The following is a 27,360-nucleotide window of genomic DNA, read 5'->3' on the forward strand; positions in this document are numbered from 1 at the left end:
AAAATAAACTCAAGTCAAGTTTGTGTCTCGACACCTGATTTCCTGTCCAAAGACCCCTTTTGTTCTGCTTCCCTGCATAAATTTTAATATCCTGCCAGCACCACAAAACGAACAATGGCAAAATCAGCCGAAAGCACGCTGACCAAACAGTCTCGGAGTCAAAGTGGGAAAAACACAGACACTCTCAGAGCAACAAAAGAAGACCTACCAACAAGATCTGCACAATTTTCTGTTTGCTTCACCCCAGATTAACTTCACTTGAAGCTGTGCTCCCGTGCAACCTACCCTGAACATTACGCCCCACCTTCTCCAAATGTGACTGGCTGAACTGGGGAGACTCCACCCTGTTTGTGAAGCTTATAATCCTAATTGGTAAAAGCTAATATCCATTATTTAAAGAACTTTTTCCTCGCTAGCAGGGTAGGTTAAGCAGGTTAAGACACCCTGAGCAAGCTGGTTTCTTAAAGGAACAATGCGCAGATTTCGTAGAGAGGCAAAGGGCAGCTTTCAATGAAACTGGGTGCCAAAACAGCACAGATCAGGCAGCCTTTGCAGGAAAACTACGCAAATGAAACCGTGATCATCACTGGGGAACCTGAATGTAGTAATTACACACCTACTCAAGAAGCACAACACTTAAGCAAGGAACGTGAAGAAGCCTTACAAAACAGTGGTGTGAAAAATGAGGTCAGTCTATTATTAGAGAAAGAGAGAGAGGTTATGTGAAACTTTGCCAAGCAAAAAAGCACCGTAAGTGCATCTGTTCCTGCTTATTTTAAGTTACGGGGTCAATTTTGTTTTATTCGCTTAAAGCATTTTTACCCAGCTCTTCAGCAGAAAAGATCAATAAAAGACAGGACATTCCCTGTGCCAAGGATTCAAATCTAAAAGGGGGGAAAGACATGTCACAAAAGGAAAAATGCGGTTGGGAGGAAAGAGGAAAACAAGCAAGTTCAAGCATCAGTTGTGATATCATTGGACTTCCTCTAAGCTGTCTTCAGCAGTTGGTATGCCATGTTCAGCTAGATGGGGAGGGGAGGGAGGGAGGGAGGGAGAGAGACACTGTGGCCTTTGTGACTTCCAAGTGACAGCAAACCCTTTCACCATGCTGGCTGTGGCTGATGAGAGTTGGAGCCCTGAACATCTGGAGGGCATCACACTGGCTGCCCTGCCAAGTCGTACGTATCAGAGTCAGATACCCACAGTTGCCTGTCCCAACTCAATGAAGTCCAGAGTGCAAATCCTGATTGACAGGCACTTTGGTACAGTGGTTAGAGTATTTTGTCTCAGGGCTGGGGAGAGCCCTGTTAAAATCCTAGCCCTAAAAACTCACTGGGTGACCTTCGAGCAGTCTCTCTCTCTCTCTCTCAGCCTAGCCTACCTTATAAAGCTGTTGTGAGGATCACACTGGGGGAACCGTGCAAGGCACATTGAGCTCCTTGGAGAAAGGTGGAATATAGATAAAGAAAAAGCAGCAGTAGCCCCCATGGTGCACTTCAGCTGTCTTGATTCATAGCAGTGAGTGACATAAGACTCTTTATTCCTCCTTTCTCCAATGTGCTAGGGCCTCTGCTGCTCTTCAGACTCCTCCCCTTATTAACTGCAGCTGCTCAATTCCATTTGCCTTGGCTCATGGATGAGATGAGGCAGCTGAGGTGCATTACAAGGAAACCCCCCCCCCCCCCGCGTAGTTTTTACAGCTGTACACAGTAGGGGAGGGGGGCCTTTTCAGTCCTAGGGATGCCTCCCCTTCTGGGCAACCTCCCAGGGACCACATGCCCATGCTGGGTAAGCCAGGGGTAAAAGGAAGAACAGCAATGGATGTAACCTTTACCTTTGTACAGTAGGCTCGTTTCTGCACACATATACTTCTCTATGCAGGGGCAAATGGGGCTCGTCGACCTGGGAAGGAAGCCCACCCAGGACAAGGAAAACTCTGACCCAAAACCTCTGGTATCTGGTGGGATGTTTTCAGGAGAAGAAAAGGCTAAGGAGTAAACCTTACACAAATCTGGAGTGCAGCCCCTAAGACAGTTGGATGGTGCCTTGTACGCCTCCTTCTGTGCAACTCCTGCAGCCAAGCTGGTGCTAAGTGTCTTGTAATGCTTTCCTTTGGACCTCATCAGCGAGGCCAAGAGGGGGGTCTTGTTGTCTGGGCAGCCCAGGACCTCCGAACACACTGCCCAGGCTTACGCCCTGGGGAGGTCGCTTTGGGGCTGTTAACACTTCACCCCTGGAGATGTACTCCATTGTCTCTCGAGACAGACAGATGGATGCCAGCAAAATACCTCTCTGTCCTCCTTGAAAGCCTATCCCAACCCAAATTAAGTAAATGATAACCTGGGCATAGCACAGGGCTAACTTTGACTTATAAGCACCTTAAACTGGTGCTCTGTATAAAAAGAACTGCAGAAAGGCATGCTGGATTTTATATACTGCCAATTTAAAGCTGCTGCTTGTTTATTTCGAAGTGACTGTTCGGTCGTCTGGGAAGTATAGAAATACTTCAAATAAATCAATATAATAAAATGCAAAGTGGGCTCCTTTGGAAGGAAGGGCAGGATATACATTTAAATAAATTAGTTTTTCAAAGAATCATACTCCAAAATGAGATTGGCTCCGTGAAGTCCTTTCCCAAAGACATGGCACTAGAAATGTAGCTGCCTCATCCCTCCAAACGAACTGCAACATATGGACGCACAACTGGCATAAAGCACAGGGTCAAGAGGATTGTGGAGGGGGGGGGGAGAGGAAGCTATCCAATCACGGTGTAATTTTAGGCTATTGCAAAGATTAACTGGTCTTGTGGTGCAATCTGAAGATAGAGAGGGCCCTGAATTAGGGAGGTGGGAATTAGATTCCAAGCCAGTTTACAGCTGCTCCCTATCATTATAATGATCAGATGAAGTATACACACGAGGACCACACAATGCACAGACTGGATTTCTATTTTTTCTTGGCTATCTGGTCTTCTGCCCAGTCTCAGAGACCAGCAAGAACATAAAAGTCATTTTATCTCAACTCACAAAGCAAAAAAAACAAAAACACTTCAGCCCCGAATTACCCTTGTGGGGCCCATAGCTCAATGAGGCCCTATAGCACATGTTTTACATATTAAAAGAGGGTCCCTAATTCAATCTTCATGTAAGGATGGGAACGCCCCCTGTCTGAAATCCTGGAGAGCCATTGCCAGACCATGTAGATCTGGGGTTCCCAACTGCGCTCCATCAGTGGCCCATGAAGTTTACTCAGGTGGTCTGTGGCATGTCTGTGGTTGAAGATGAGAGGAAGCACCTCCATCCCATCAAATAATCATATTTCTTTTTAATTGCATTCTGTTGCTTCTTTTATTTTGTAAACGTTATTTCGTGGTATCACCATTTGAACACAATGCAGTATATAAGAAATAAAAGCTGCAATTAAAATGCAATTAAAAAGCATACAGCACCTAGCACGGTGTACTGCATTACTATTGCTAAAACGAGCAGAAAAATCATTATGTGGTTTGCCAAGACCCTCAGCAATTTTCAAGTGGTCCATGGGAAAAAATGGTTTGGGAACTGCAGATGTAGACAATGCTGAAACAGAACCATCTGACTCAGCGTAAAGCAGCTTCCTCAACTTCTTAGGATTTTAGGCAAAGTTTGTGTGGCGTTAAGCTCATAGCCTCTCAAAAGCTTTCAGGAATTCTTATACAACCACTAAGTGAAACTAAAATGCACAAACGAAATGAAGTGAGCGGTGAGCCTGCAGCCCCATGATCTGTGGAAAGTGCTTTGGGAAAACCAAAAGAGAAAAATAAATCTCTTCTCTGCTACTGCTGCTGACATTGCCAGTCAAAGAAGAGGGGGAAAGCGTAGCTCTGCTCTCTCATTTGACAACTGTGTGGAAGCCAAAACTTTCCCGAAGCAGGAACAAATATGCATTTCTGGGGGCACCTAAGGCAAGGCTGAACAAAGTTGGCAGAGCATGCTCTCATCTTCAGCCCGTAATTTAGCAGCAGAGGGAGAGCGCCTGACCACAGGGTCCTGTGGCAAGGTCCACAGATGCCTTGGACATGGAAGGAAAGCAGCTGTGTGTGGTGAGGTGGGGAGCAGGGTGCCAGACTGAGTTTTCAGATGTAGGTCCCTCCTATTTTAAGTAATCAACAGCCCAAGTGCACAACAAGACAAGCTTCAGACTAGGCAGCAGATCCTCACACAAACAAGAACAATAGTGGCCGGTGAGGTGGGGGCAGGAATCCCAGCAAGCTGCTCCATTACTTCTGAGCTCTGAAATTAACCCAACAGGCACAAAGTTTCTTGGCACACTGCACTGTGGCCTAGCCAAGCCAAAACAGAAACTGGGCTTGAGGGTGATGGCAGAGAATGGTTGGCCTCTCCCTTGGCAACCCCAGGTGCCCTACCTAGCAAGTTTTGCTTCATATTTCAGAATCCCACATGCAGAGTGAACCTGCATCAGAATAACCAGAAATGACAAATCCATGAAGGCGGCTTTACACAGTTTTTGCCACCCTAGGAATTAATGATAACAAGAGCAGGATAAAAATATTTATATGCATAAGCCAGGAGGACACATTATTTATAACCAAGCTCAGATAAATGACATTATCGATCTGTAGCCTTAAGTGAGGGGAGAGGGGAGACCTGTGACTCTCAGCTATTGTTGGGACTCCCACTCCCATCAGCCTTAGCAAGCATGGCCAATGGGTAGAGATGGTGGGAGGAACAAAAATGTCACATCCCATACCCACACCTTAACAGCTGCATATAGGTTAGGACTGGCTATACGGGATACAGAAAAATCCAGCTGCAGTTCAGATCTTATTCTGATCCACAGAATTGCACTGTCCTGTTGGCCGAGCTGAATTTCTACAGGTAGGTTCAAACTTGATCCTCATCTTCATCTTCTGTGCTGGTGATGTTTATACCTTAATAGGATTAAGGTTTCACATTCCCCAAGGTTAAAACACTTTCAGATAGCCCACGTCCTACCCATTCTTCAGAATAGGGACTGAATTGTTCCAACAGGTCAAAGACCCAGCAAATGAAGTATCAGATGAGATGGCATTTGTTTACCATTATTAGAAGTCACAACTCTGAAGAATTTGGATCACTACTTTTCCAGCCAAGCTGGTTCCAAACAAATTGCTCTGCTTTCCTTTGGACCACATCAGCGAGGCTGAGAGAGTGGTCTTGTTGTCTGGGCAGCCCAGGACCTCCATATATGATGCCCACACTTCCAGGGAGGTCACTTCCATGCTGCTAACACAGCGGCTTGGCTTGGCTTGGCTACACACACACACACACACACACACACACACACACATTGTCTCTTGAGACATAAGGATGCCAAGAACTTTTCCTGAGGCTCACAAGCCAAATACAACAACGGCAGATCTAAATATTACCTCCACATTTCCATCTCTTAAGTTGCCTTCAATTACATCTTTAACCAACATTTCCTTATGCATTAAGAGTTTCCCTGAACCAGGAAGTTACAAAAGGGGCTGTTCATCAGTACCTTTCACATGCAATATTTGAAGAATTCAAAACATTTTGGAGCACCCCTTGATCCTTGTGATCTTTGACAGGTGACATAATATACCCTGTTGTACACCAGGCATATAAATCAGTGTTCAAGGTTCAAGGAGAGGTGCAGGTCTCTCACCACTACAATGAAAAGAGAAGTTTTGGAGATCTATGTCTCCAACTTTGGCATGGAATATAGCGTCCAATTTTTAAACAGCATTTTCTAAATGTCTAGAGCTAGACACCTGCCAAGGGATTCAAAAGCAACACATTTAAGTTTTTTTGAAAATACCATTAGGAAAAGACTTTAAGAAACAAACTGGAGGGTATATGGGGCACGTAACAACACTAGAAGTGACAAGAAAATGTATGACTGCACTTTGTCTGGGGTTTTTGTACCACAGTGTGGAGGGAGGGGTTTAAGCTTCCCTTCCTGCCACTTTCCTGATAAATATCCCCCCACCCTCAACAAAAAAAGCTACTATGTGTTTGGACCAAGTGCCCTACAGCTACTATTTTTAAGAGGCAGGAATACAATCACAAATCTCTTGTGTTGACTACCTGGGGTCTAGGTTTGATAACTTGAGTCAAGGAGGCCTGCAGCTTGAGAGACTGCCCTTTTCCAGCAAGTCACTGTGCTCTGCAAGAGTATTTCTTCTTAAAGTCCCTCAAATATCAGAAGTCTGCTCCACCACTGTAATTCAGAGCAGGGCTTTCAGTGTGGCTGCTTCTGTTTTGTAGAATAACATCCAGAATGAGATAAGACAAGTGCCCACTAGCTGTACTTTACAGAAACAAATGAAGGCATTTTTGTTTCAACAAGCTGGGTGTGTGTGAAAGATCTTCACTTTGGGCTGCTTAAACTTGCATTTAGTTGGGGTTTCGTTGGTAACTGGAAAAACCCCCTGTATTTATTAAATACAAATGTAAAAAGCAATTCATACATTAATAAAAAATGAAAGCAAAAAATCATAGGTGCTTCATTCTCTGACCTAAATTCAATGGAACAGAAACAATAAAATGACTTTTAAAAAGGTATTCATATCTATCATTATCAGATAACTTAGGAGTCATTCCACACTGGGAAAACCCAGCCAGACGGGTGGGGTATAAATAATAAAATTATTATTATTATTATTAAACACTGCCCTGTAATTAAGCCTTTTCTTAATAAAAAATACTTTGCCTCCAACAATTTTAACTGTTGCCTGATCAACTGGGCAATTGCTTTAACAGCCAGAGAGATTAAGAATTCTTCAGTTCTTTGGTTTAAATCCATAATACTACTGTCCTGCTGATAATTAGCCATGCCCTCTTTCAAATCTCTTTAAGTGCAATAATGTGTTTTAAAAACAGCTAAGCCCCACCTACACTATATTTTCAAAGCAGTATCATATCACTTTAAACAGTCATGGTTTCTTCCACAGAAACCGTAGTTTAAGGGTGCTGAGAGTTGTTAGGAGACCCCCCCCTCCCACTATTCCTTTAAAGTAACACTGCCCAAAATTCCCTGTGAAGATGGAATGAATGCTAAACTAATCAGGGAACTGTAGCTCTGTAAGGGAAATAGGGCCCTCCTAACAACTCTCAGCACACATAATGAGCTACAGTTCCCAGGATTCTTTAGGGAAAGTCGTGGCCATTTAAAGCACTATGATACAGCTTTAATTGTATAGTGCAGATGGGGCCCAAGATTTCGTTTAAGGTACATTTCAAATGGGATGACTTTTTCAGTTATGAATATGATGCAACATATAATCCACCTTGTCCGCGGACAATTCTGTGAGCAAGAGCTAATACAGGGCTGAGGGACCTCAGATTCCAGCCTCTCAATCTAGCCCCCAGGACACTCTTTGTGCTATGCCCCTGATGGACCGGATCTGCTCAACTGCTTTTGTCTGGTGGGCTGTGTCCTCAGACTGTGATAATTAACCTTTCTTGTTTGGATGGGCTGTGAAGATAAGTGGGTACATACATAAACCTCTGACTTCTGCACAGATGGAATATAGCCTACTGCACAAGGCTAACGGTCACACCCATTGTGGAGTAATGGTCAGAGCGTTGGACTACGAACTGGGAGACCAGGGTTCAAATCCACATTCCGCCACAAACCTCGCTGGGCAACCTTGTGCTAGTCACCATCTCTCAGCCTAACCTACCTCACAGGGTTGTTGTGAGGAAAACATGGGAAAGGGAGGAATGGTAGGCACCACCTTGAGCTCCTTGGAGAAGGCAAAGTGGGGTGTAAATGTAATACAATAATAATTCATTGCTTCAACCACTTTTGTCCCTGACCTGCTCAGCATTCGGTATGCAGCTCCCAGAATGTTGATCATGAGGGAATGCCACCCTCAGGCTGAAAAACATTCCCCACCCCTGATCTAATAACACCATCCAGGTCAAGGCACCATCCAAGTAAAAACGGCTTCTAACAACATGCTTTCACCACCACCCTGCCCCTTTTCATACAAGAAGTCACTCACTTTAAAGGGGAGGGAGAGACCCAAAAGTTATACTGTACAGCAAGTGGCCTTAATACGAAGTGTTGTCTATTTTCAAAGCCACAGCACTTGGCTTATTACCAGAGATTTTGTGGCAACTTGCATACTAAAAATTTTAGGAAGACATTCCTTTCATTGCTAGTGAAGACGTTAAGGTTGAAATTCACGTCTGTGGGATCTGTGAAAGATTTGTTTCTACTGCAATCAATTGGTGAAGCAAACAGTTGAGAAATAATAGTTCTTTGGAAGGAAAGGAGGGAGCAGCAACAGAGGCCCGAGAGAACATCTTTTGGACAGAGATAAGCCACTGAGTTGAGGCAGGAAGAAACCCAAATCACTTATTCTAGAAAAACTTCTGACACTACAGTCTCGGGAGCATGGCTGAATGATGTATCAAAATATTTATCAGAAATAAAGCAAAGCTATAAATAAACCAGGTATTTTGTAAAGTGTCAAAATTCTCCATGTTGTTTCAAGGCTGCTACCCTAAGCAAAACTTTCAAGGGGATAAGCACCAAGCTCCCTAGAATTAGAACTTTTGCATTATTTAACAAAAATTATACATTTACTCAAAAAGAAAGTCTCTAAATGGTTTACAAAGGGCAATCTAAAATATTCCTTAAAACACCAATGAAAGCAAACATTAGAAACAAATTGACATGAAATTGTATCAAAAACTAAACAAAACCAGCAATTTACAAACTATTATAAGGGGGGCGGGAATACATGCCAGTGCAGGCTTGTTGAAACATATCTTTTTAGCAGGTGCCAAACACAATACAGCAAAATTGCCTGCCTGATATCAATAGGTAGGGAGTTCCAGGTGCTGCCATAATGAATGATCAATTCCTTGCAAGTGAGGGATGAACATTACATGAGATATGTACAAACAAAGCATTCTTAACAGTCACTATGAGGCAGAAAGATATTCCCTCACCTCTATGGCTGATATTTTGTATCCTAGAAGCATTTTTACATTTCTGGGTGTCTCCACAACCGAAAAACATTGTCAAACGAGAGAAAATTCAAAGAGCAGCAATAAAAGCTATCAATGAGTTGAAAGCCAAAAGACAGTGAGGAATAAATCATAAGGCCTAAAAATAAAGCACATTTTTAAAAAGTACCTAAAGTTCAATAAGCATCTACAATTCAAGAGAGGAACTCAGTTATTTAAATGCAGTTTCTTATAGGGATTACACAAGGAGTTTTACTGTTCTGCTTAAGGCTTCCGAGCAAAAATTACGAAGTCTGATTATGTACCAGCCTTAAACCACAGGAGTCACCTACTAACATTAAATGGGAGTCAGCAACGGCACAGGACCACAATGATTCTTTACAGGAAGCAAATCACCCTCGGCTCTGGGTGTCTTCTCTGCTCTCATACCTCGTGGGCAAGGTTGCAGACAGAAACAAGTCCAGGCACAGATTTATTTATTTATTTTTTTAAAAAAAGCTGTGCATGGCACACTTGTAAACTTTGGGTACGGTTGCCAGCCACCCGTTCTTTTCTCAACGAAACAATAAACAGCACACCGTATGCACGTGTCAGAAGATCATTAAGAACAGCTAAAAGGTTCTCCAGGTCCAAATTCAAGGCACAAATCTATGGCACACGTTCACAAACAGCACTCAAAACAAGAGTGAAAAAACACACAAACCCAATTATGACTGAGTTCTTGTGAAGGTGGAAACAAGGTCAACATCAGGCTTGCGATTGTAGGCATCCACAACCCTGCAAGGGGCCCAGTCCTAGGCCTCCCAGGCAAGCCATGAACTCTGGAAGAGGGAAATCATGGTTTCGGAGGTACTATGCCAAACCATGGCTTAGCTCCCAGCAGTACAGCATCAGCAGGACCAAAAGAGATCCAGCTAAGCAGACATCTTATCCTCTTTGGGAGCTCGCACACTCATGCTAAGCCATAGGGTGGCTTAGTGCAATGTGCACACCGAACCAATGTGAAAAAAAGTGAGGAGTAGTGTACTCTTCTGGCCTCCTGGGCAGAAACAGCTGGCTGGAGGCACAATTCTCCATCCACACTAACCCCAACGCAATACAAAAGACTAAAACTTTACAAGTCACTATTTTTCCTCTCAGCCTGAAGGCAAAGCAGAAGGAACAGGATAAGCATGCAGCCCACAACAAAAGTGGTAGTGCTAACAGTGCAAAAATGGCAAAAATGAAGAACTTTACTGCTTGAAATAAACTGCAGCTGTCTGGAAAAGTAGACACAAATGTGTTCTCATTGGATAGACTTTGCGGGGGGGGTGTCAATTCATTGCCATATTTAGGTCTAAGACAACAGGGAACAGTAACCTGCAGAAATTCACTTTTAAAAAATGTCCCAGTCGACAGCTCCAGGCAAGTTAAATCACTTTTGACCTTCTTCTGCCCAAGAGCTTGTATTCTGATCTTTCCTGTAATAGGCTAAACATTAATAAAATTAAATCACATTGTCTAACATTGCCATGAGTTTAATAACCACCTGGACAAAAAAGGGAATTTGTAGCCAAAGACAAAGCTCCCAGTTCTAACAAGATTAAACATATAATGCAGAACATGATACACCTCATGAAAGGCATTAAGGAAGGCTATACAATCCAAAGCAGACTTACCTAGAATCTAATTCTCTTGAGATCAAATGAAAAGTTTAGAACCAGGGTGCAGGTTAACAGAAGAAAAATCAGCCCAGAAGTACCGTAAATACAATGAACAGTGACCGCAAACAAACCCTACAGGTGGTCTCTTTGACAAATGTCTGTGGGCCCCCCAGGCCATCTCAGAGCCCCGCAGCTCTAACCAAAGCACCCCAAACCACAGGCACTTCTAACTGGTCTATTTATTTCCTGGATATCCCGTCACCTGATTGACTCATACTCCACAGGGTAAGGCAGCTGGGGACAAAAACAACAGCTGCTTGAGGTTAAACTCACATCCCTCAACATGTTTACATGTTGGGGGCAGTGAGGCTGCACATCAGCCCACATCACCTCCCCTCTTCCCAAATCACATACCAACTCTTCCCCATTGGGGAATGCCCCTGCCTTCCAGAACCTGCTGGAGGCAGGAGCTGCTATTTCCTGTTTCTCCTAAAACTCTACCAAGCCTCCCACATCCCATGATAAGGTCTCTGTATTCCTTTGCTACTTCCTTCCAGGGCTCTAATAGGTCCCTTGGTATGCTGATAACCACCACTGCCACACACACACACACACACATACAACACACACACAACACACAAATACTTGTCCTCCCATGAATCTAGTCCCCCCTTTTGTAAGATTCCTCTTTACATCCAGTAGGCAGGCCTAAGAAAGGACAATTTTGTCCCCAACCCATTTCCAAGCAGATACCAATCACCTAGCACCCTTTCCCTTCTGACAGCGCTTTTGTTTGTTTCTGCCTGTCCCAAATGTTGAGCAGAGCTCTCTGTCTGCTCAGAAGCTACTGTAGGATGTAACATCACTTCACATTTCATTCCCCACCCTAATGTCTTCTTCCTCAGTTCCTTGGGACAGGCATGGCGAACCTTCCACCCTCCAGATGCTGCTTAACTACAATTCCCATCATCCCTGGCCATTGGTCTTGCTAGCAGAGACTGATGGGAACTGTAGTTCAGCAACATATGGAGGGCCAAAATGCCAAAGGTTCCCCATAGCGGTTTTAGGATGACTGAAGGCCCCATGCTGGAACAAGTGTCAGAGAACTTCAAGGAGTGAACGTAACCTATAGAGTACTTGTGGTTCTTGAGATGTTGCTGCACAATTCCCATTAGCCCTGGTCATTGATCATGCTGGCTGGGGCTGGTGGGAGTTGTAGTTCAACAGCATAAGGAGGACCACAGGCTATAGAACAGGCTTCCTCAACCTTGGCCCCCCAGATGTTTTGAGACTACAATTCCCAGCATCCCTGACCTGCTAGCTAGGGATCATGGAAGTTGTAGGCCAAAAACATCTGAAGGGCCAAGGTTGAGGAAGCCTGCTACAGAAGAACCTCGTTCTATTTCCTTAAGGTTTGCATAAGGACTGAATCTAAGGACTGAATCGGAATCTAATTCCTGCACTTGAAGCTCACTGACAGACACTGAAGCAGTCATTCTCTCTGACAGCCTAAATGCCCTCACAGGGCTGTTGTGAAGCTTTTGTTTTTTGTAAAAGACTCCACCAGTAGATCTCTGAACACAGGCACAAATAATAAACAGGGAATTACCCTCCCTGATACAACGAGGATTCCATTTTCTTCCTTACGAAATATTTAATATTACCTAGAAGGCAAAGGAAGATGTCTCTTCATGCCCCTGCTGCAGTTTCTCTAAACCTACCACAGGGGTACAATCTTCTGCAAATGAGGAAGGGGTAAACATTCCCCTACATACAGTATAGGTTAAGTTGACTTTAGTGTTTCATAGCATACTTTTTTAAAAAACTAGAAACCCTACCTTTCCATGATGTGTTCTAAGTGAAGAATAGGAGTGCACTTTTAGGATCTCCAAAGGGTTAAGGTACAACTAACCAAGTGTCCCAAGTCTGCACTCTCCATTTTAAAAGGCTAGAAAGAGTTTTGCCAGATGATATCAAGGCCCATCTAGCCTGGACTCCTTAGCAAGGAACTGCAGCAACTAGCAGGCAAGTTAAAATAACAAATAAGGGGCCACCAGAAATCGTCCTGTGGTCTTTCTGATACCCACCCTTGCCTTTAAGTGGAGGTTTCCCAGTGAAGCCCATGCCTCTCATTACCCCATGAGTGTGTGAACTGGGGTCAGTCCCTATTTGAGAGAGAGAAGGTTCTTCGTCTTCCCTTTTCCTCTTACCCAGCCAAAAACCTTTCAGTCTTTAAGTGGCAGCTGTCCATATAACCCCTAACCCTTCCTTCAGCTTTTGGGGGGTGTCAAAGAAGGAAAAAAAGGCACCCCTAAGATCTTTCCCCTCTCCCAATACCCTTTCCCTCTTATCTTCCCTGAAGTTGTACCACTCAGAGCATAAAACTTTACCCTTTGGGGGGGGTGTAAGAAGAGGAAGCATTCCCCAAACCCCCTCCTCCTCCAGTGTAAAGTGCTCTAAAGGGAACTAAAAGTATTTAAGCAAAAGCTTCCCTTATCATTCTTTCACCCTCCTTTCCTGTGTGTGAAGGGGACAAATAAACAAGCAATTTTAGAGCCCTGTGCCCTCCATAGGTCAAAGTCCTCTGAAGGGGATTATACCCCCCCACAACATTTCACCTTCCCCACATATTCCTCTAACCCTCCTTCTGGGGGAAGTAAAGGGAAGAGGGGCTGCCTAAGACCCCTATCCCCCCCCAAAAGTAAGGTCCCCTGGTGGGGGGAAGGAACACGTACACCCCCTCCCTAGAGCCTGTTACATCCCCATGGAATTCCCCTTTCCTTCCTTCAAGTTGGGCCCAAAGAGCCTTTATCTTTGTGGGTGGGGGAGAGCTCACCCCTTCTCTTTCCTAAGGTGGGGCTTTGGCAAAAAGAGGGGGGGTCTTCCATATCATTTCTCCCCCTTTTCCTCGCCCCTCTCCCAGGTTATGTAAGTGGGGGACGGGGTGTGGGGGGAGAGGCAGTGAGAAGAATAATGTGAAGAGACCCCCCTCCCTCCCCCCCCTACACGACCCTAGCCAAGCCTCCTCGGGAGTAAGCCCCACTGAATTCGCCCCTAGGGAAAGTGGGGCAGCTTAAGTAAATATATGGGGGGGGTAATTTGGGGAGGGGATGGGGGGCAGAGAGAAGAGCCCCACCCCATGTATGTGGGGTAGGGAGGAGAGAGAGAAAAAGGGGGGACCCACTCTTTCCCCCGACCCCCCCCCCATATAGGGGGAGAAAAGGCGGCCACTAGCCCACGGGCCCGCGCACGCGCTCTCGCTCTCTCACCTGACTCCGCGGGAGGGGAGGGGGGCTCGCGAGGGTCCTCGCGCCGCAGAGTTCCAGCCGCCGCTTGGCTCCTCCGAGTCTTCAATAAACTTTTTTTTCCTTCCTCTCTCCCCCTTTTCCTCCTTTCCCTTCCTCTCCTCCCCGGCCCCGCCCTGCCCGACAGAAACCGACGCGGGCGGGCGCTGATTGGCGGAAGCCGGGCGGGCGGGCGGGCGGAAAGGAAAAGGAGGGGGCGGGGACGAGGTAAAGAAAACCCGGGAGGGAGGGGGAAAGGCGGCGCTGTCGCTGCTTTCTGACACGGCTGCTGCTGCCTCCGCCTCCTCTTCCCTTCCTGGTGACTGGCAGCGGTTGCCGGGGACGGCGCGCGACGCGAAACAAACTAATAAGAGCGAGTGGGGCGGGCGGAATGGGAAGAAGGGAGGGCTTAAAAGCCAGCTTGAATGCCCGCCAGATGCCCGTTGGACTACAACTCCCATCAGCCCCGAGTAGCGGCCGCGCTGGCGGGAGGCTGATGGGACTTGGAGTCCAACGCTTGATTGAAGCAGCGTTTTCTGGGATCTTTGTTTTTTTTTTAAGGGACTTAAATGTTTCTTGAAAGCAAGCGAGCTGCAAGCAACTAGGCTCTGGACCATAGCTGTCAGCGTTTCCCTTTTTTAAAGGGAAATTCCCTTATTCCGAATAGGATTCCTCGCAAGAAAAGGGAAAAGTGGACAGCTATGCTCTGGACAGATAAGGAAACGGCTGTCGTTCAGAGGCAGGGCTTCCCGAGAAGGTCCCCGATTCAAATCCCGACATCTCCCGGTTAAGCTGGGGCTGCACTCTTGCCTGGAGCCGAAGCTAAAAGTCACGGCTTCCTGCCAATCATCCTGGGGAGCTGTAGTTTGGTGGAGGGTGCTGGGAATTGTAGTTCCGCGACAAACTACAGTTCCCAGGCTGTTGGGGGGCGCGACATGATCGTTGATGTATTATCAAAATGCTTTGATGTATGGTGTGGAGGTTACTTTTGTGCTTTGCCTAAGATCTTTTTTCATACTAAAGATTGATCCTGGCTGACTATGCAAAATAATAATGGGGAAAAATTATCTCTGAGTATGTAAAAAATATATTTTCCCCATCCCCACCCCCTTGAGACGCTACAGCCTACCCTTACTAGAAGTGCCAATAGTCTTCCTCTGTACCTGCATTGCTTTCCTGTGTATTTATCACCTGTGTGTTAGTCTGGCAGCTATTTAATAGATGGTTTTTTCCCCTGCCATTTAATCTCCATTCTGGAGAAGGGTGAGGTCTCCTTGACACCTGTTGGGCAAAAGCTTCTTGCACTGCGGCAGGTTGGACTAGATGACCCTAATAGTCCCATCCAACTCTACAATTCATACCTTTACAGCACATTTATACCACTTTAACAGTCATGGCTCCCTCTTCCCCCACCAAAAAAGCCTGGGAACTGTAGTTTGTTAAGGGAGGGCACTGATAGTTGTTAAAAGATCCACTATTCCCCACACAGAGCTACAATTCTCAGAGTGGTTTAACAACTAATTCTTCATAGAGAAGTCTGAATCCAGACTTGGAGAAGAAATATATTCAATAAACAAAGCAAGCTCTATAAGGGAAATTGGAGTCTCCCACTCCAGCCTTTCTCAACCTGTGGGTCCCCAGATGTTGTTGAACCACAACTCCCATCACCCCTAGCTAGCGAGGCCAGGCCTCATGGATGATGGGAGTTGTAGTCCAACATCATCTGGGGACCCACAGGTTGAGAACCGCTCTAACCCATCACGTCCACATTCAAAAGCATTCAGCTTTAAAGCACATGAAATGAAATGTCGTTTAAGGGTGCTCAGGAGGATTGTGAGTGGTAAACTACAGTTCCCAAAGGGGTGTGTGTGTGTTGCTCTTCTAACTCAAATCTATATTCACACAGATTTCAGAGCAGGACAAGATGGTAGCATACTTAAGAAAAGCTCATGCCATTCATTTTTCCGGTACCACAAGATTCAGTGGGGGGTTTTTTTTAGACACTAAGCATGAGAAAATAAGGCTGCCGCATGACGAAAGAAACATTAGTCATTCATCAGATGATTTTTAATTGATTCATCGATGAATTAATTGGTTTAAATGGCAAGCCTTCACAAAGGAATAAAAACAATCATTCTGAAGTGGGGAAACATAAGATGACACATGCAAATTAATCATCAGAGGCTGTGTGGCATAGTGGTTACAGTGTTGGGCTAAGACCTAGGTTCAGTTCCCCACTAGGCTATGAGGTTCATTGGGTGAGTCACACCCAGTGTCACACAGGATGAAATTACGAGGGAAGAAGAGCCACACTGAGCTCCGTGGAGGAAAATGGGGATCCAAATATAATACCAAAACAAAACAAAAAATTGCAAGAGAATTTCTCTCTTGTGTGTCAGACTCCAACAAAGGCATCTGCCATCCCAAGTGCAATTGTATTAAAGTTATAGTTCAAGTTTTAAAATTAACTGCTACCCGCTTAACTGGGTCACTTTTTATGAGTCAAAAAGGCTGCAATCCTAGATCCATTTACTTGGGAGTACACCTTCATTGCCTAACAGTGCAATCCAATACAATCTACTGCAAATAGAAGTCAAGTCCTGTGTTGTTCAATAGCACTTCTTCCATTTTACGTTGCTGTCCTAATAAGAGACATTTCATTGACCTACCTAGTGACACAGGCACACACCCCTGTCCAGCCGAATGACTACCTAGCTGACTTCATTGTTCATTAGAGCAGTAGCTATTAGAGAGGAGCTAATCCACAGCCTAACAACAACAACCCCATATAGCATAGAAGAGCCAGTGTAGTGAAGTGGTTAGAGTGTCAGACTAGGAACTGGGAGAACAGGGTTCGATTCCCCACTCAGCCGTGAAGCTCACTGGGTGACCTTGGGCCAGGCCCTGCCTCTCTGCTTCATTTAGGAAACCGCCATATACTGAACCAGCCCACTGGCCAACAGGTTCAATATGGTCTACACTGGCCAGCAGCTGCTTTTCAGGGTTTCAAGCAAGAGTCTTTTTCTGGGGATCGAACCTGGAACCTCTCAGGGTTGTGATGATTAAATGAGGAGGGGGAGAACCAGCTTGTTCTCCTTGGAGAAAAATTGGTGGGATATAAATGCAATCACCCAATCCAGAAGATATGTTTACCTATATTTCCTTTCCCTATTTATTGCCCAATAGCCCTTCAACCTTTGGCCTCCAAACTCCTGGGACCTGCTGCTTATTATGGGATAGGGCCATAGTGGCAGAGCTTTTGGGTATGCCTGCCCCAAACAAGTAAACAAAAAGGATATGGCCAAAGAATGTTTAGAGAAATTTAGTCCCCTTTTACAGTTTATTGTCAAATGATTTTTTCTCAGTATGGTTTTGGAATGTTTCAAGTTAATATACTCTTACTTCTGCCAGAGATTACTTATATTTGTTTTCTTTCTCTCTCTCCCCCCCCCCTTTTTGTACATCAAAACCAACTGTGGTAAGATATCAGTATGTTTCAAATATATACATATATTTTATTATTGCAATAGTATTAATTTTTACAACTCGCTATTGGCTTTTGTGCTTTTGACGTGAAAACGGAAAGGTTAATAATCAGTTATTGACAGGTAACTCTGTAATTATTTGAATGCAATAATGTTTCACTGAACATAATAAATAAAATGGGCTTGGAGGTGTCAAAAACAGCACATCAGTCTGCGTCATATTAATCAGTTTGCATTTTTACAAGGAACATTTTGGATCCCCAGGTTAATCAATTAAAGTTACCAGCCCTTCTCCAAAAAGAAGGGTACAGCTGCGTTTACAAAGCATTCGGCAAAATAAAATAAGAAATGGTCTCTCAGCAGCCAGTAATGCCTTTCCAGTCAGTGTGTGTGACTCACCTTCCCCTTCCGGTCAGTGGTGTGAGAACTATTTTATAATGTTCTCAGCAATATGGGTAGTCCTCAACAAAAGTGGCTTGTTATCAGATTCTGAATGAGGATTCACACCAAAGAGTTAAAGCAATACCACTTTAAACAGTCATACGTTCCCCCAAAGAATCCTGGCATTTGTTAAGGGTGCTGAGAGTTTTTAGGAGACCTTCATAGCTGTCAACTTTTCCCTTTTCTTGCGAGGAATCCTATTCGGAATAAGGGAATTTAATAATAATAATAATAATTTTTATTTATACCCCGCCCTCCCCAGCCAAGGCCGGGCTCAGGGCTAAGAAGCAATAATAGAAACAAGTTGATTGAATACAACTTAAAAACAGGATTAAAATACAACATTAAAATATTGAAACATTAAAATATTAAAATGCAGCCTCATCACAGGAGGAGAAAGGAAAAAGAAAGGGGGGAGGGAATCAAATTGGCTGCAAGCCAAAGGACAGGCGGAACAACTCTGTCTTACAGGTCCTGCGGAAAGAAATCAGATCCTTTAAAAAAGGGGAAAGTACCCTTTAAAAAGGGGGGAAGTTGACAGCTATGCCCTGTGAAGAGGGATTGATTGTCAATCCACACTGGGAATTGCAGGTCTGGGAAAGGAAGAGGAGTTTCCTAACAACTCTCAGGATTCTGGACTGTTTAAAGTGGTATTATAGTGCTTTAAATATTTGATGTGAATAAAGCTGGGCATGACATACCCTCCAGTGCAACACGGGGAAAAACTTGGGGCACCATCTTCTGGGGTTGCAGTCCCATGTTGGGTCACATGACCCATGTGAGATCGCATGCACCCCCAAAAAACACTTTTCTTGCACAGCGCCCCACAAAATGTGTTTTGGGGTGCCATGCAAGACCTCAACCCCAGAGAAAACAAGATGCATGAGATGCTATTGCCCAAAATGGCCGCCGTGCTATTGCAGGAAAACATGGGATGTTCTGGTTTTGTTGGGACAGTTGTGGGATATGGCACTGTAGTTTGTTGAGTGTTGCATGGTATGGTAAATCTGCAAGGGGTAAACAACAGTGCCCAGAATCCTTTGAGGTGAAGAATGTGCTTCACATGTGATTTAAAATAATATCTTCGATAACTGCATCTGGTTTCAGGGCCAGGTTTGAGGGGGCCTTCAAACAAGTTACCCTTCCTCTTGGCCTTCTTCCTGAAACTCTGCCCCCTGCAGTCTCCTGAGAAGTCTCTCAGCATCGATTCTCCCTCACACACAGAGAGAGAACTGAGAACAGTTAAAAACGACAGTGACTTGAATAATAGTCACAACAGAATGTAATGCCTCTCTCATGTGACTCACAGTTCGCCAATCAGTTGAGAGCTATTGCTAAAGGGAAAACCCCATACTAAAAAAATACACAGCAATTCAACACAAGCAAACATTTCCATTTCAGGAAATTAAAACATTATCCTTAATGCTGCCGGTTGTCAGAGCAATACACCCTCCAACGTCTTGAGCCCTCAAACTGGGACATGCATCTTCCTCCCATGCTCTCCTGCAGAAGATCATGGAGCTCAAAAGATTTGGGGGGGGAGCTGTGCCCCAAAAAGGCATATTTTGGGGCACCGCATGAGATCACGGTGCTGAAAAAAATGCTTTTGGGGGGAGAGTTTGGTATGAAATCAGGTGAGACCATGGCACCGAAAATGGCTGCTGTGCTCTCGGGCGAGAAATGGGATGTCTTGTTTTTTCCAGAACACTTGTGGGATATGGAGTAGACAGTGCTAAGCTGGACGGACAAATAGCCTGACCTCATGTCAAGGTGTTACTTATCTTCTCTGCAAATCAAGATACCTAAGCGTCACCTGGTTGTTGTCAGTAGAGGAGACCAGATTCCTCGAGCATCGCCTCTGAAGTCCCTCAGAGTAAAAAGAAATGATTGCTCATTTTACATCAGTATGCTCTGTTTCCCCCTTTACATCCATAATTTATAGAAGAGCAGCTCCATAGATTTTTATTTCGTCCCGGACTTTCAGCTTTTCACTCTGCACGCTTCTGTCTAGGAAGACATTGGCATTTACCAGAAACAAGGATAATTGTGTCTTATTAAAATGAGAAGCAACTCTCTGTTTGTTCTTTATTGTGTTTTGGACGTTAAAAATGTGCAGTTAACTTTAGTTGGGTTCATAAAATATCCACGCATGATCTCAGAGTCATTTTTATGAGTTTATCTACTTCGTTATTTCATTTGTCCTTTGTTTTTGTAATCATCCTCTCCAGTGTTATTATTTATCATTCAAACAGCACTTTAATAGACTCAAATGTTTTACAGCCTTGTAATCAGACTGGTGGTTACTGTGTTATCCCAGTCTTTCATATCCTGGCAGCAGGCGGAGCAAGGCTGAGACTGAGGCAATGATCTGGCCAGTTCCAGCTGTGCTATCTAAAAAATGCACCAAAAACCCCAAAATGATCCAAGGGCTGGAGTGCCTTTGCTATGTGCAAAGTTTAGGGCTTCTTTGTTTTTTTTAAAATGGGGAGTTGTGGTAGAGATTTGCAGACAGTATTGAGACAATCAGCAATGGCCAAGAATGATGTGCTGTAGTTCAGCAATATCCGGAGGGTGACAGATTCCCCATTCCTGATTTAAGGAGAGTGCAGAGTGTTTGAGAACTGGGACATTCGCAGGGAAACCAAAATGCTTGTTTACAAAGCTATTGTACCGTCAACCATACTGTACGCTTGTGAAACACGGACCACTTATAAATGCCATCTCCAACTCCTTGAAAGATTCCATCAACGGTGTTATGTAGTGAAGTTTCACCCTGGGCCAGCAGGGGGATACTGTAGATAGTTTTCACTCAGGTCTGTAGATAGTTTTCACTCAGGTCCACGTCAGTTACTTTAGGCGGGAAACTCTGGGTTGTTATTGCTACAATGTTGACAGCCGGCTGCCTATAAAAGCAGGCCGGCTGAGCTGTTTGCTGTTCAGTTCTGTCCAGCTTGCAAGTAAAGAGCTGCTCTGGAGAAATCGCTGTGTCGTCTGCTATGTTTGCCCACAACTTAACAAACGGTGTCTCTGAAAAATGGTACATATCACTTGGGAAGACAGACGAACTAATGTCAGTGTACGGGAAGAAGCAAAGATCATTAGTGTCGAAGCAATGATTCTTCAACATCAACTTTGTTGGACTGGTCATGTTGTGCGGATGCCTGATGATTGTCTTCCAAAGCAACTACTCTATTCCAAACTTAAAAATGGAAAGCGTAATGCTGGTGGTCAACAAAAGAGGTTTAAAGGCTCTCTCAAGGCAAATCTAAGAAAATGTAGTACAAACACCGATAACTGGGAAACACTGGCCTGCGAGCACTCCAGTTGGAGAACAGCCTTTACCAAAAGTGTCATGGACTTTGAAGACATGGGAACTCAGGACACAAGGGAGAAACGAGCTAAGAGGAAGGCAATTTTGGCAAACCCTTACCATGATCAACTCCCACCCAAAAGCTACGTCCCCACTGTGGAAGGACGTGTGAATCCAGAATTGACCTCCACAGTCACCTCGGACACAGCATTAAGACTGTGTTCATGGAAGACAATCTTACTCAGCTATGAGTGATTGCCAAAGAAGAAGACACCACCCAGAAGTGGTTGAACCCTCCTGCCCTGGGAAGATGAACCGCTTGCCAGCAATTCCTCTGCCTTATCTGGACGGAGCTTCAGTTTTCTAGTCCTCACTCAGTCCATTACTGATTCTAAGCAGACATGATCTGCAATTATTAGTAGGTAAACATGCTCCACCTACTGATTTGTGTAGATCAAGCTGCTATTTAAAAAGCACAGGAGCAGGACAGACTGGTTTGGTTCTCCTGGTCAGTCAACACCTCTGTTTCAGAGGCATCTGCAGTTGAAAACAGAATGCCAGTCTCATTTGACCTTGGTGTGGTCCAGCAAGGAGGCTATGCTAACCTTCGTATGTTCTTAATATTTAAATTGGCTCCATGTAGGAATGCAAAGGAAAAAAATTCCGAATTGCACAGGCCATCTCCTCCAATTCTGTTTTGCCTTTGTTTTCTTATCATCAGCTGCTAGATTCCTGTCTGAATGCCCTGGGGCACAGCTGTATTGTCGATTTGTTACGCTCTGCGCTGGCCATTTTCTGGTTCTGATCCAGTGAATGTCCCTCCTTGCTTCATTTGTCTGCTCAACTCATTTGCAGTTTTCCGTTTTCATGCCAGCCAGCCTGCTACTACCTCTCTCCCCCAAAAAAGTAAAATAAAAAACCCACCATTAGCTGCAAACCTACTGCGAGGTGAAACATAAAATTGCATCTGATGTTAGCAGGCTCAAACAAATAACCTTTGAAGAATTGAGCTTGTTCCCTTTCCCTTTTCCCCTTTCACGTCTAAACCACTGAGCCTCTTGGGCTTGCCGATCAGAAGGTTGGTGGTTCGAATCGTGTGTGTGATGTTATGTGCATTGACGGGCTCTCCCCCAAGTTGGGTTGAACCCAGCACCATGTCGTTATGGATCCTATGCAGGCTATTGTTGTTTAGTCGTTTAGTCGTGTCCGACTCTTCCTGACCCCATGGACCAGAGCACGCCAGGCACTCCTGTCTTCCACTGCCTCCCGTAGTTTGGTCAAACTCATGCTGGTAGCTTCGAGAACACTGTCCAGCCATCTCATCCTCTGTCGTCCCCTTCTCCTTGTGCCCTCCATCTTTCCCAGCATGAGGGTCTTTTCCAGGGAGTCTTCTCTTCTCATGAGGTGGCCAAAGTATTGGAGCCTCAGCTTCAGGATCTGTCCTTCCAGTGAGCACTCAGGGCTGATTTCCTTCAGAATGGATAGGTTTGATATTCTTGCAGTCCATGGGACTCTCAAGAGTCTCCTCCAGCACCTATAGGCTATAGGGATAGGCAAACATATCAAGTTTCTCATTTTGCCAATCTTAAATTCGGTTCTCCGCATTTCCACATCTTTTAAAGGTGAGTCTACCTGATTTGCACTCTCTGAAATGATCAGCGAACTGAAACATAGCATAGCATAACACAGAAGATGCTTTAATACTAAGTCAGCCTACTGGTCCATCTAGCTCAGTATTGTCTACACTAGGTGGCAGCCGCTCTCTGGAGTTTTGGGCAGGGGAACTTTCCATCTCTACCTGGAGAAGCCAGGGATCAAAGCTGGGACCTTCTGCATGCAAAGCAGATGCTGAGCCACAGAGCTCTTCCCCAAACTCAGCCATCTTTAAAATGTTGAATTCTCTGAATTTTGCAATGCAGTTCTCCAGCCAAGCAATGTGCATATATATGCATATACCGAGGTACAGTCTGCATGAAAATGCATATATTAGTGAAAACAGCATATGAAAATGGGATATATCGGGGAAATTGCTCTGCAAATATATTTATACAGATATTTATACAAACTGTGCTGAACAGAGTTTGGAACTGATGTAAATTTACACTGGCTTAACTCTATCTAAAGGGATGTGGGTGGCGCTGTGGATTAACCACAGAGCCTAGGACTTGCCGATCAGAAGGTCGGCGGTTCGAATCCCCGTGACGGGGTGAGCTCCCGTTGCTCGGTCCCTGCTCCTGCCAACCTAGCAGTTCAAAAGCATGTCAAGGTGCAAGTAGATAAATAGGTTACCGCTCCAGCGGGAAGGTAAACAGTGTTTCCGTGCACTGCTCTGGCTTGCCAGAAGCGGCTTAATCATGCTGACCACATGACCTGGAAGCTGTACGCCGGCTCCCTCAGCCAGTAAAGCAAGATGAGCGCTGCAACCCCAGTTGGCCACGACTGGACCTAATGGTCAGGGGTCCCTTTACCTTTACCTAACTTTATCTAGGGTTGGCATGTTTCAGAATTCAAAAAGTGAAAATGTGGACCCAAAAGTTGTTGAGATTTTTCCCGCCTTTTGGTCAAAGTTTTTGAGCTTTTAAAAGTTTTCCCCAAAGTTGTTGAATATTCTACACCTGACATGGGTTGCCATACACCTGAATTTCAGCTATTTCCTTCTGGACACTGTTTCCAACGGCTGAATCCTGGCCATGTACAGAAAATTTGGACATATGGCAACCCTAGCTTTTACCTGCTTGCTTTCCTCCAGCTTTTTATGCATAACATTGCTCCCCCAAAATGCTGACAAACACTTATGACGACTTATTTCCTTAAATTGCAAACAAATCCAGAAATGTGACAAAGTGAAAAATGAAAACCTGTAACTGACAAGGTTTGTCCCACTCTAACATAGCCCCAGTTCCATTTCAGACTAGTTTGGAGCCAGGAAGGTTAAATTTTGCAGCTTTGAAAGTCTAGCTCTTGGATACATTCAAGGTTGAGAGTGCAAATTTTAAGAACATTCGTTGCAAATTTTTCTTTTATTAGGCTTTGCAATCAAACTGTAGCAACACTGCTGACACACAACTGTTCTTTTAAAAGCTATTTGGCTCCCGAAGGACAACTATTCCTGCCTTTGCTCATACCTAGCATATTTTGTATTGTTTACATAGGCACCAGGGGGTTCACCTGCGAGCTGCTCAGGGATAGAGATGCTCTCAAGGAAAACAACATCTGGCCTGAAATACAATGATGGGGGTCAGCATCACCTCCCCAATAGGACCCCATTAACGTAACTCCCGGAAAGGTGTGCCCAGAAGGCTGTGTCATTTATTGCTTCTTCTGTGCTGAACCAGCACATTGTATCCTTGTAAGGTGAGGATCAGCAACTGGAAGTCCCAGGGCCAAATCCAGCCCTCTTGAGAAGCACCAGCTACCCCCCTCCTCCAGCTGCCAGCTTAGAAGCAGGAGAATATGTGGAAGGGGTAGTGGTTGTGTCAATGGGACTTGGTGGCAACCTGTTTTGGGGCTGACCCTTATTGCTAGTTGCTGAAAGCTGATAGCTGAAGTTATTTAATGCAGAATAATTCTGTTAGTGCACATAGCCCACTACTTTTCCTATCCTGGTACCTTAGGGTCCTCGTATTTATGGGACTGCCTCTCCTGGTAAGCCCCGCAGAGGACCTTAAGGTCCATGAATAATCATAGTTTAGAGGTCCCGGGCCCTAAGGAAGTCAGATTATCCTCTACCAGGGCCAGGGCCTTCTCAGTGATGGCTCCGACCTGGTGGAATGCACTGTCCCATGAGACCAGGGCCCTGCAGGATTTAACTTCCTTCCGCAGAGCCTGTAAGACAGAGCTATTCCGCCTGGTTTTCAATTTGAACTTAGTCTGATCTTTTATTCCCCTTCCTTCCCTCCCCCTCCCCTTTTTATGAAGATTACCCACTCTGGGATCCCACAGCTAATTCTTCCCTGGTCTCCTCTCTGGCCCAAATAGGACTAATTCAGCCAGCTAGCCCTGGTGATCATCTAATGTTTATTGGATGGATTTGCCCAAAAAACTGATTTTTGAATTCTGAATTTATTGTTATTCATGTTTTATACTGTATTTTATGCTGTTTTGTTGTTGCATCAATTAAGTGTTTTAAATTTGTTGTTAGCCACCCTAAGCCTGGTTTTCTGAACTGGGAAGGGCGGGGTATAAATAAAAATTATTATTATTATTATTATTAACCTGGGCGCTTACGTACTAAAGACAGGTGCTGCAACATAAAGCCATAGCTGCCCCAGAAAGGCTAATTTAAAGAGCCACCAACAGAGCATCTAACATCTAACCCTGTACTGTTTGCTCTGCCTGAAAGCCCTCTGGGCCTCTACAGTCAGCAACTCAGACACAGATACCACCATGAAATGGTACCTTGGTTCTCAAACTTAATCCATTCCAGAAGTCCATTCCAAAACCAAAGCATTCCAAAACCAAGGCGCACTTTCCCGTAGAAAGTAATGCAAAACGGATTAATCTGTTCCAGACTTTTAAAAACAACCCCTAAAACAGCAATTTAACATGAATTCTACTATCTAACTGATCCATAAAATGAAAGCAATAATCAATAATAAACTAACAATAATAATAATAAATAATTATTATAAATAAATAATTATTGTTAATAATAAATTAACAATAATAATAATCAATAATAAATTAACAAGACAGTATTGTAGATGATAAAAATAAAAATTATTTTTTTTCCCTTACCTGCACTGATGATAGTCATTGTTTGGATGGGGGGCTTTTATCCATTTCCGCAGTCACACAATCAACCAATCAGTAGCTGAACTGGGTTCCACACAGTCACAAAAACAAATTAACCGAAAAAGCCTCAAAAACCAAAATGCAAAATAAATAGCAAAAACAAAAGCACCAAATACAGTGGCACCTTGGTTCTCAAACTTAATCCATTCCGGAAGTCCGTTTGACTTCCGAAATGTTCGAAAACCTAGGTGTGCCTTCTGATTGGTGCAGGCGCCCCGGAAACAATAGCCGACAGCCACATCAGATGTTTGGAATTTGAAAAACCTTTAAAAAACCAGAACACTTAACCTAAAGTCTGAGATTGGTTACATTATTACCAGATTAATGAGACCTTTAAGCAGGACAGGAAACTAGGATTCCAGAAGGAGAGGTCAAAGTTAGAAACAGAATTGTTAGAACCCAATACTAAGAATTTGTCTAGAATGTATAATTTGCTGCTAAAATGGAACACACAGGATGAAACGGTTAAATCAGCCATGATTAAGTGGGCACAAGATATTGGTCATGATATTATGTTTGCTGACTGGGAGCAGTTATGGACCACAGGTATTAAATTTACGGCATGTAGTGCCTTAAAAGAGAATATAATGAAAATGATCTATAGGTGGTACATGACCCCAGTCAAGCTTGCAAAGATATATCATTTGCCCAATAACAACTGCTGGAAGTGTAATGAATGCGAAGGAACTTTTTATCATCTTTGGTGGACCTGCCCGAAGATTAAGGCCTACTGGGAAATGATCTATAATGAAATTAAGAAAATCCTTAAGTGGACATTTGCAAAGAAACCGGAGGCTTTTCTCTTGGGCATGGTAGGCCAAATGGTTCCAAAGAAAGATAGAACATTTTTTATGTACGCAACAACAGCAGCAAGAATTCTTTTGGCAAAGTATTGGAAGACTAAAGAACTACCTACTCTGGAAGAATGGCAGACCAAGGTGACTGAATTTATGGGACTGGCAGAGATGACCGGCAGAATTCGTGACCAGAGGAGAGAGACAGTGGAAGAGGACTGGAAAAAAATTAAAATCTATCTTAAAAATTGTTGTAAAATTTCGGAATGTTAAGATGTCAAGGGATTTGATATAAAGAATTACAGCTGAAAAAATTTAAGCTTAAGAAAATTTTAAAGAGAATTAAATATAAAAATGGATGAAGGATTGCTAAAAAATTTTAAAACAAGGATGCAGTGAAGGGGAGGTATGGGGAAGTCGTGTTATGTTTGTTTGTTTTTTGTTTATGTTGTAAAATTAATAAAAATTATTAAAAAAAACAAAAAACAAAAAACCAGAACACTTACTCCCAGGTTTTTGGCGTTTGAGAACCAAGGCGTCTGAGAACCAAGGTACCACTGTACAGGCAAGGCCTAAGCTTTGAAGCCTTTCCAAATCGTATTATCTCTAGTCAGTAGGATTC

At 44.1% G+C, this 27,360-nt stretch overlaps 1 protein-coding gene across 5 annotated transcripts in view; it reads right to left on the bottom strand.

Annotated features, from left to right (window-relative positions):
• ZFAND6 (zinc finger AN1-type containing 6) overlaps positions 1 to 27,360 on the bottom strand; it is a 79,097-nt gene that overhangs the window by 51,242 nt on the left and 495 nt on the right. For 3 of the 5 annotated variants that reach the window (XM_081839291.1, XM_081839290.1, XM_081839287.1), the window contains exon 1: positions 13,900 to 14,059. The exons of 1 other annotated variant lie outside the window; for it this stretch is intronic. The gene's annotated coding sequence lies outside the window, so the exon portion shown is untranslated. Of the gene's footprint in view, positions 1 to 12,468; positions 12,677 to 13,899; positions 14,060 to 27,360 lie in introns of those variants that run through there. One more of the 5 variants, XM_081839289.1, reaches the window with a different exon arrangement.

The sequence above is a fragment of the Podarcis erhardii genome (assembly GCF_964252035.2).
Source record: "Podarcis erhardii genome assembly, chromosome: 14".
In the NCBI taxonomy this organism is placed as follows: Eukaryota; Metazoa; Chordata; class Lepidosauria; order Squamata; family Lacertidae; genus Podarcis; species Podarcis erhardii.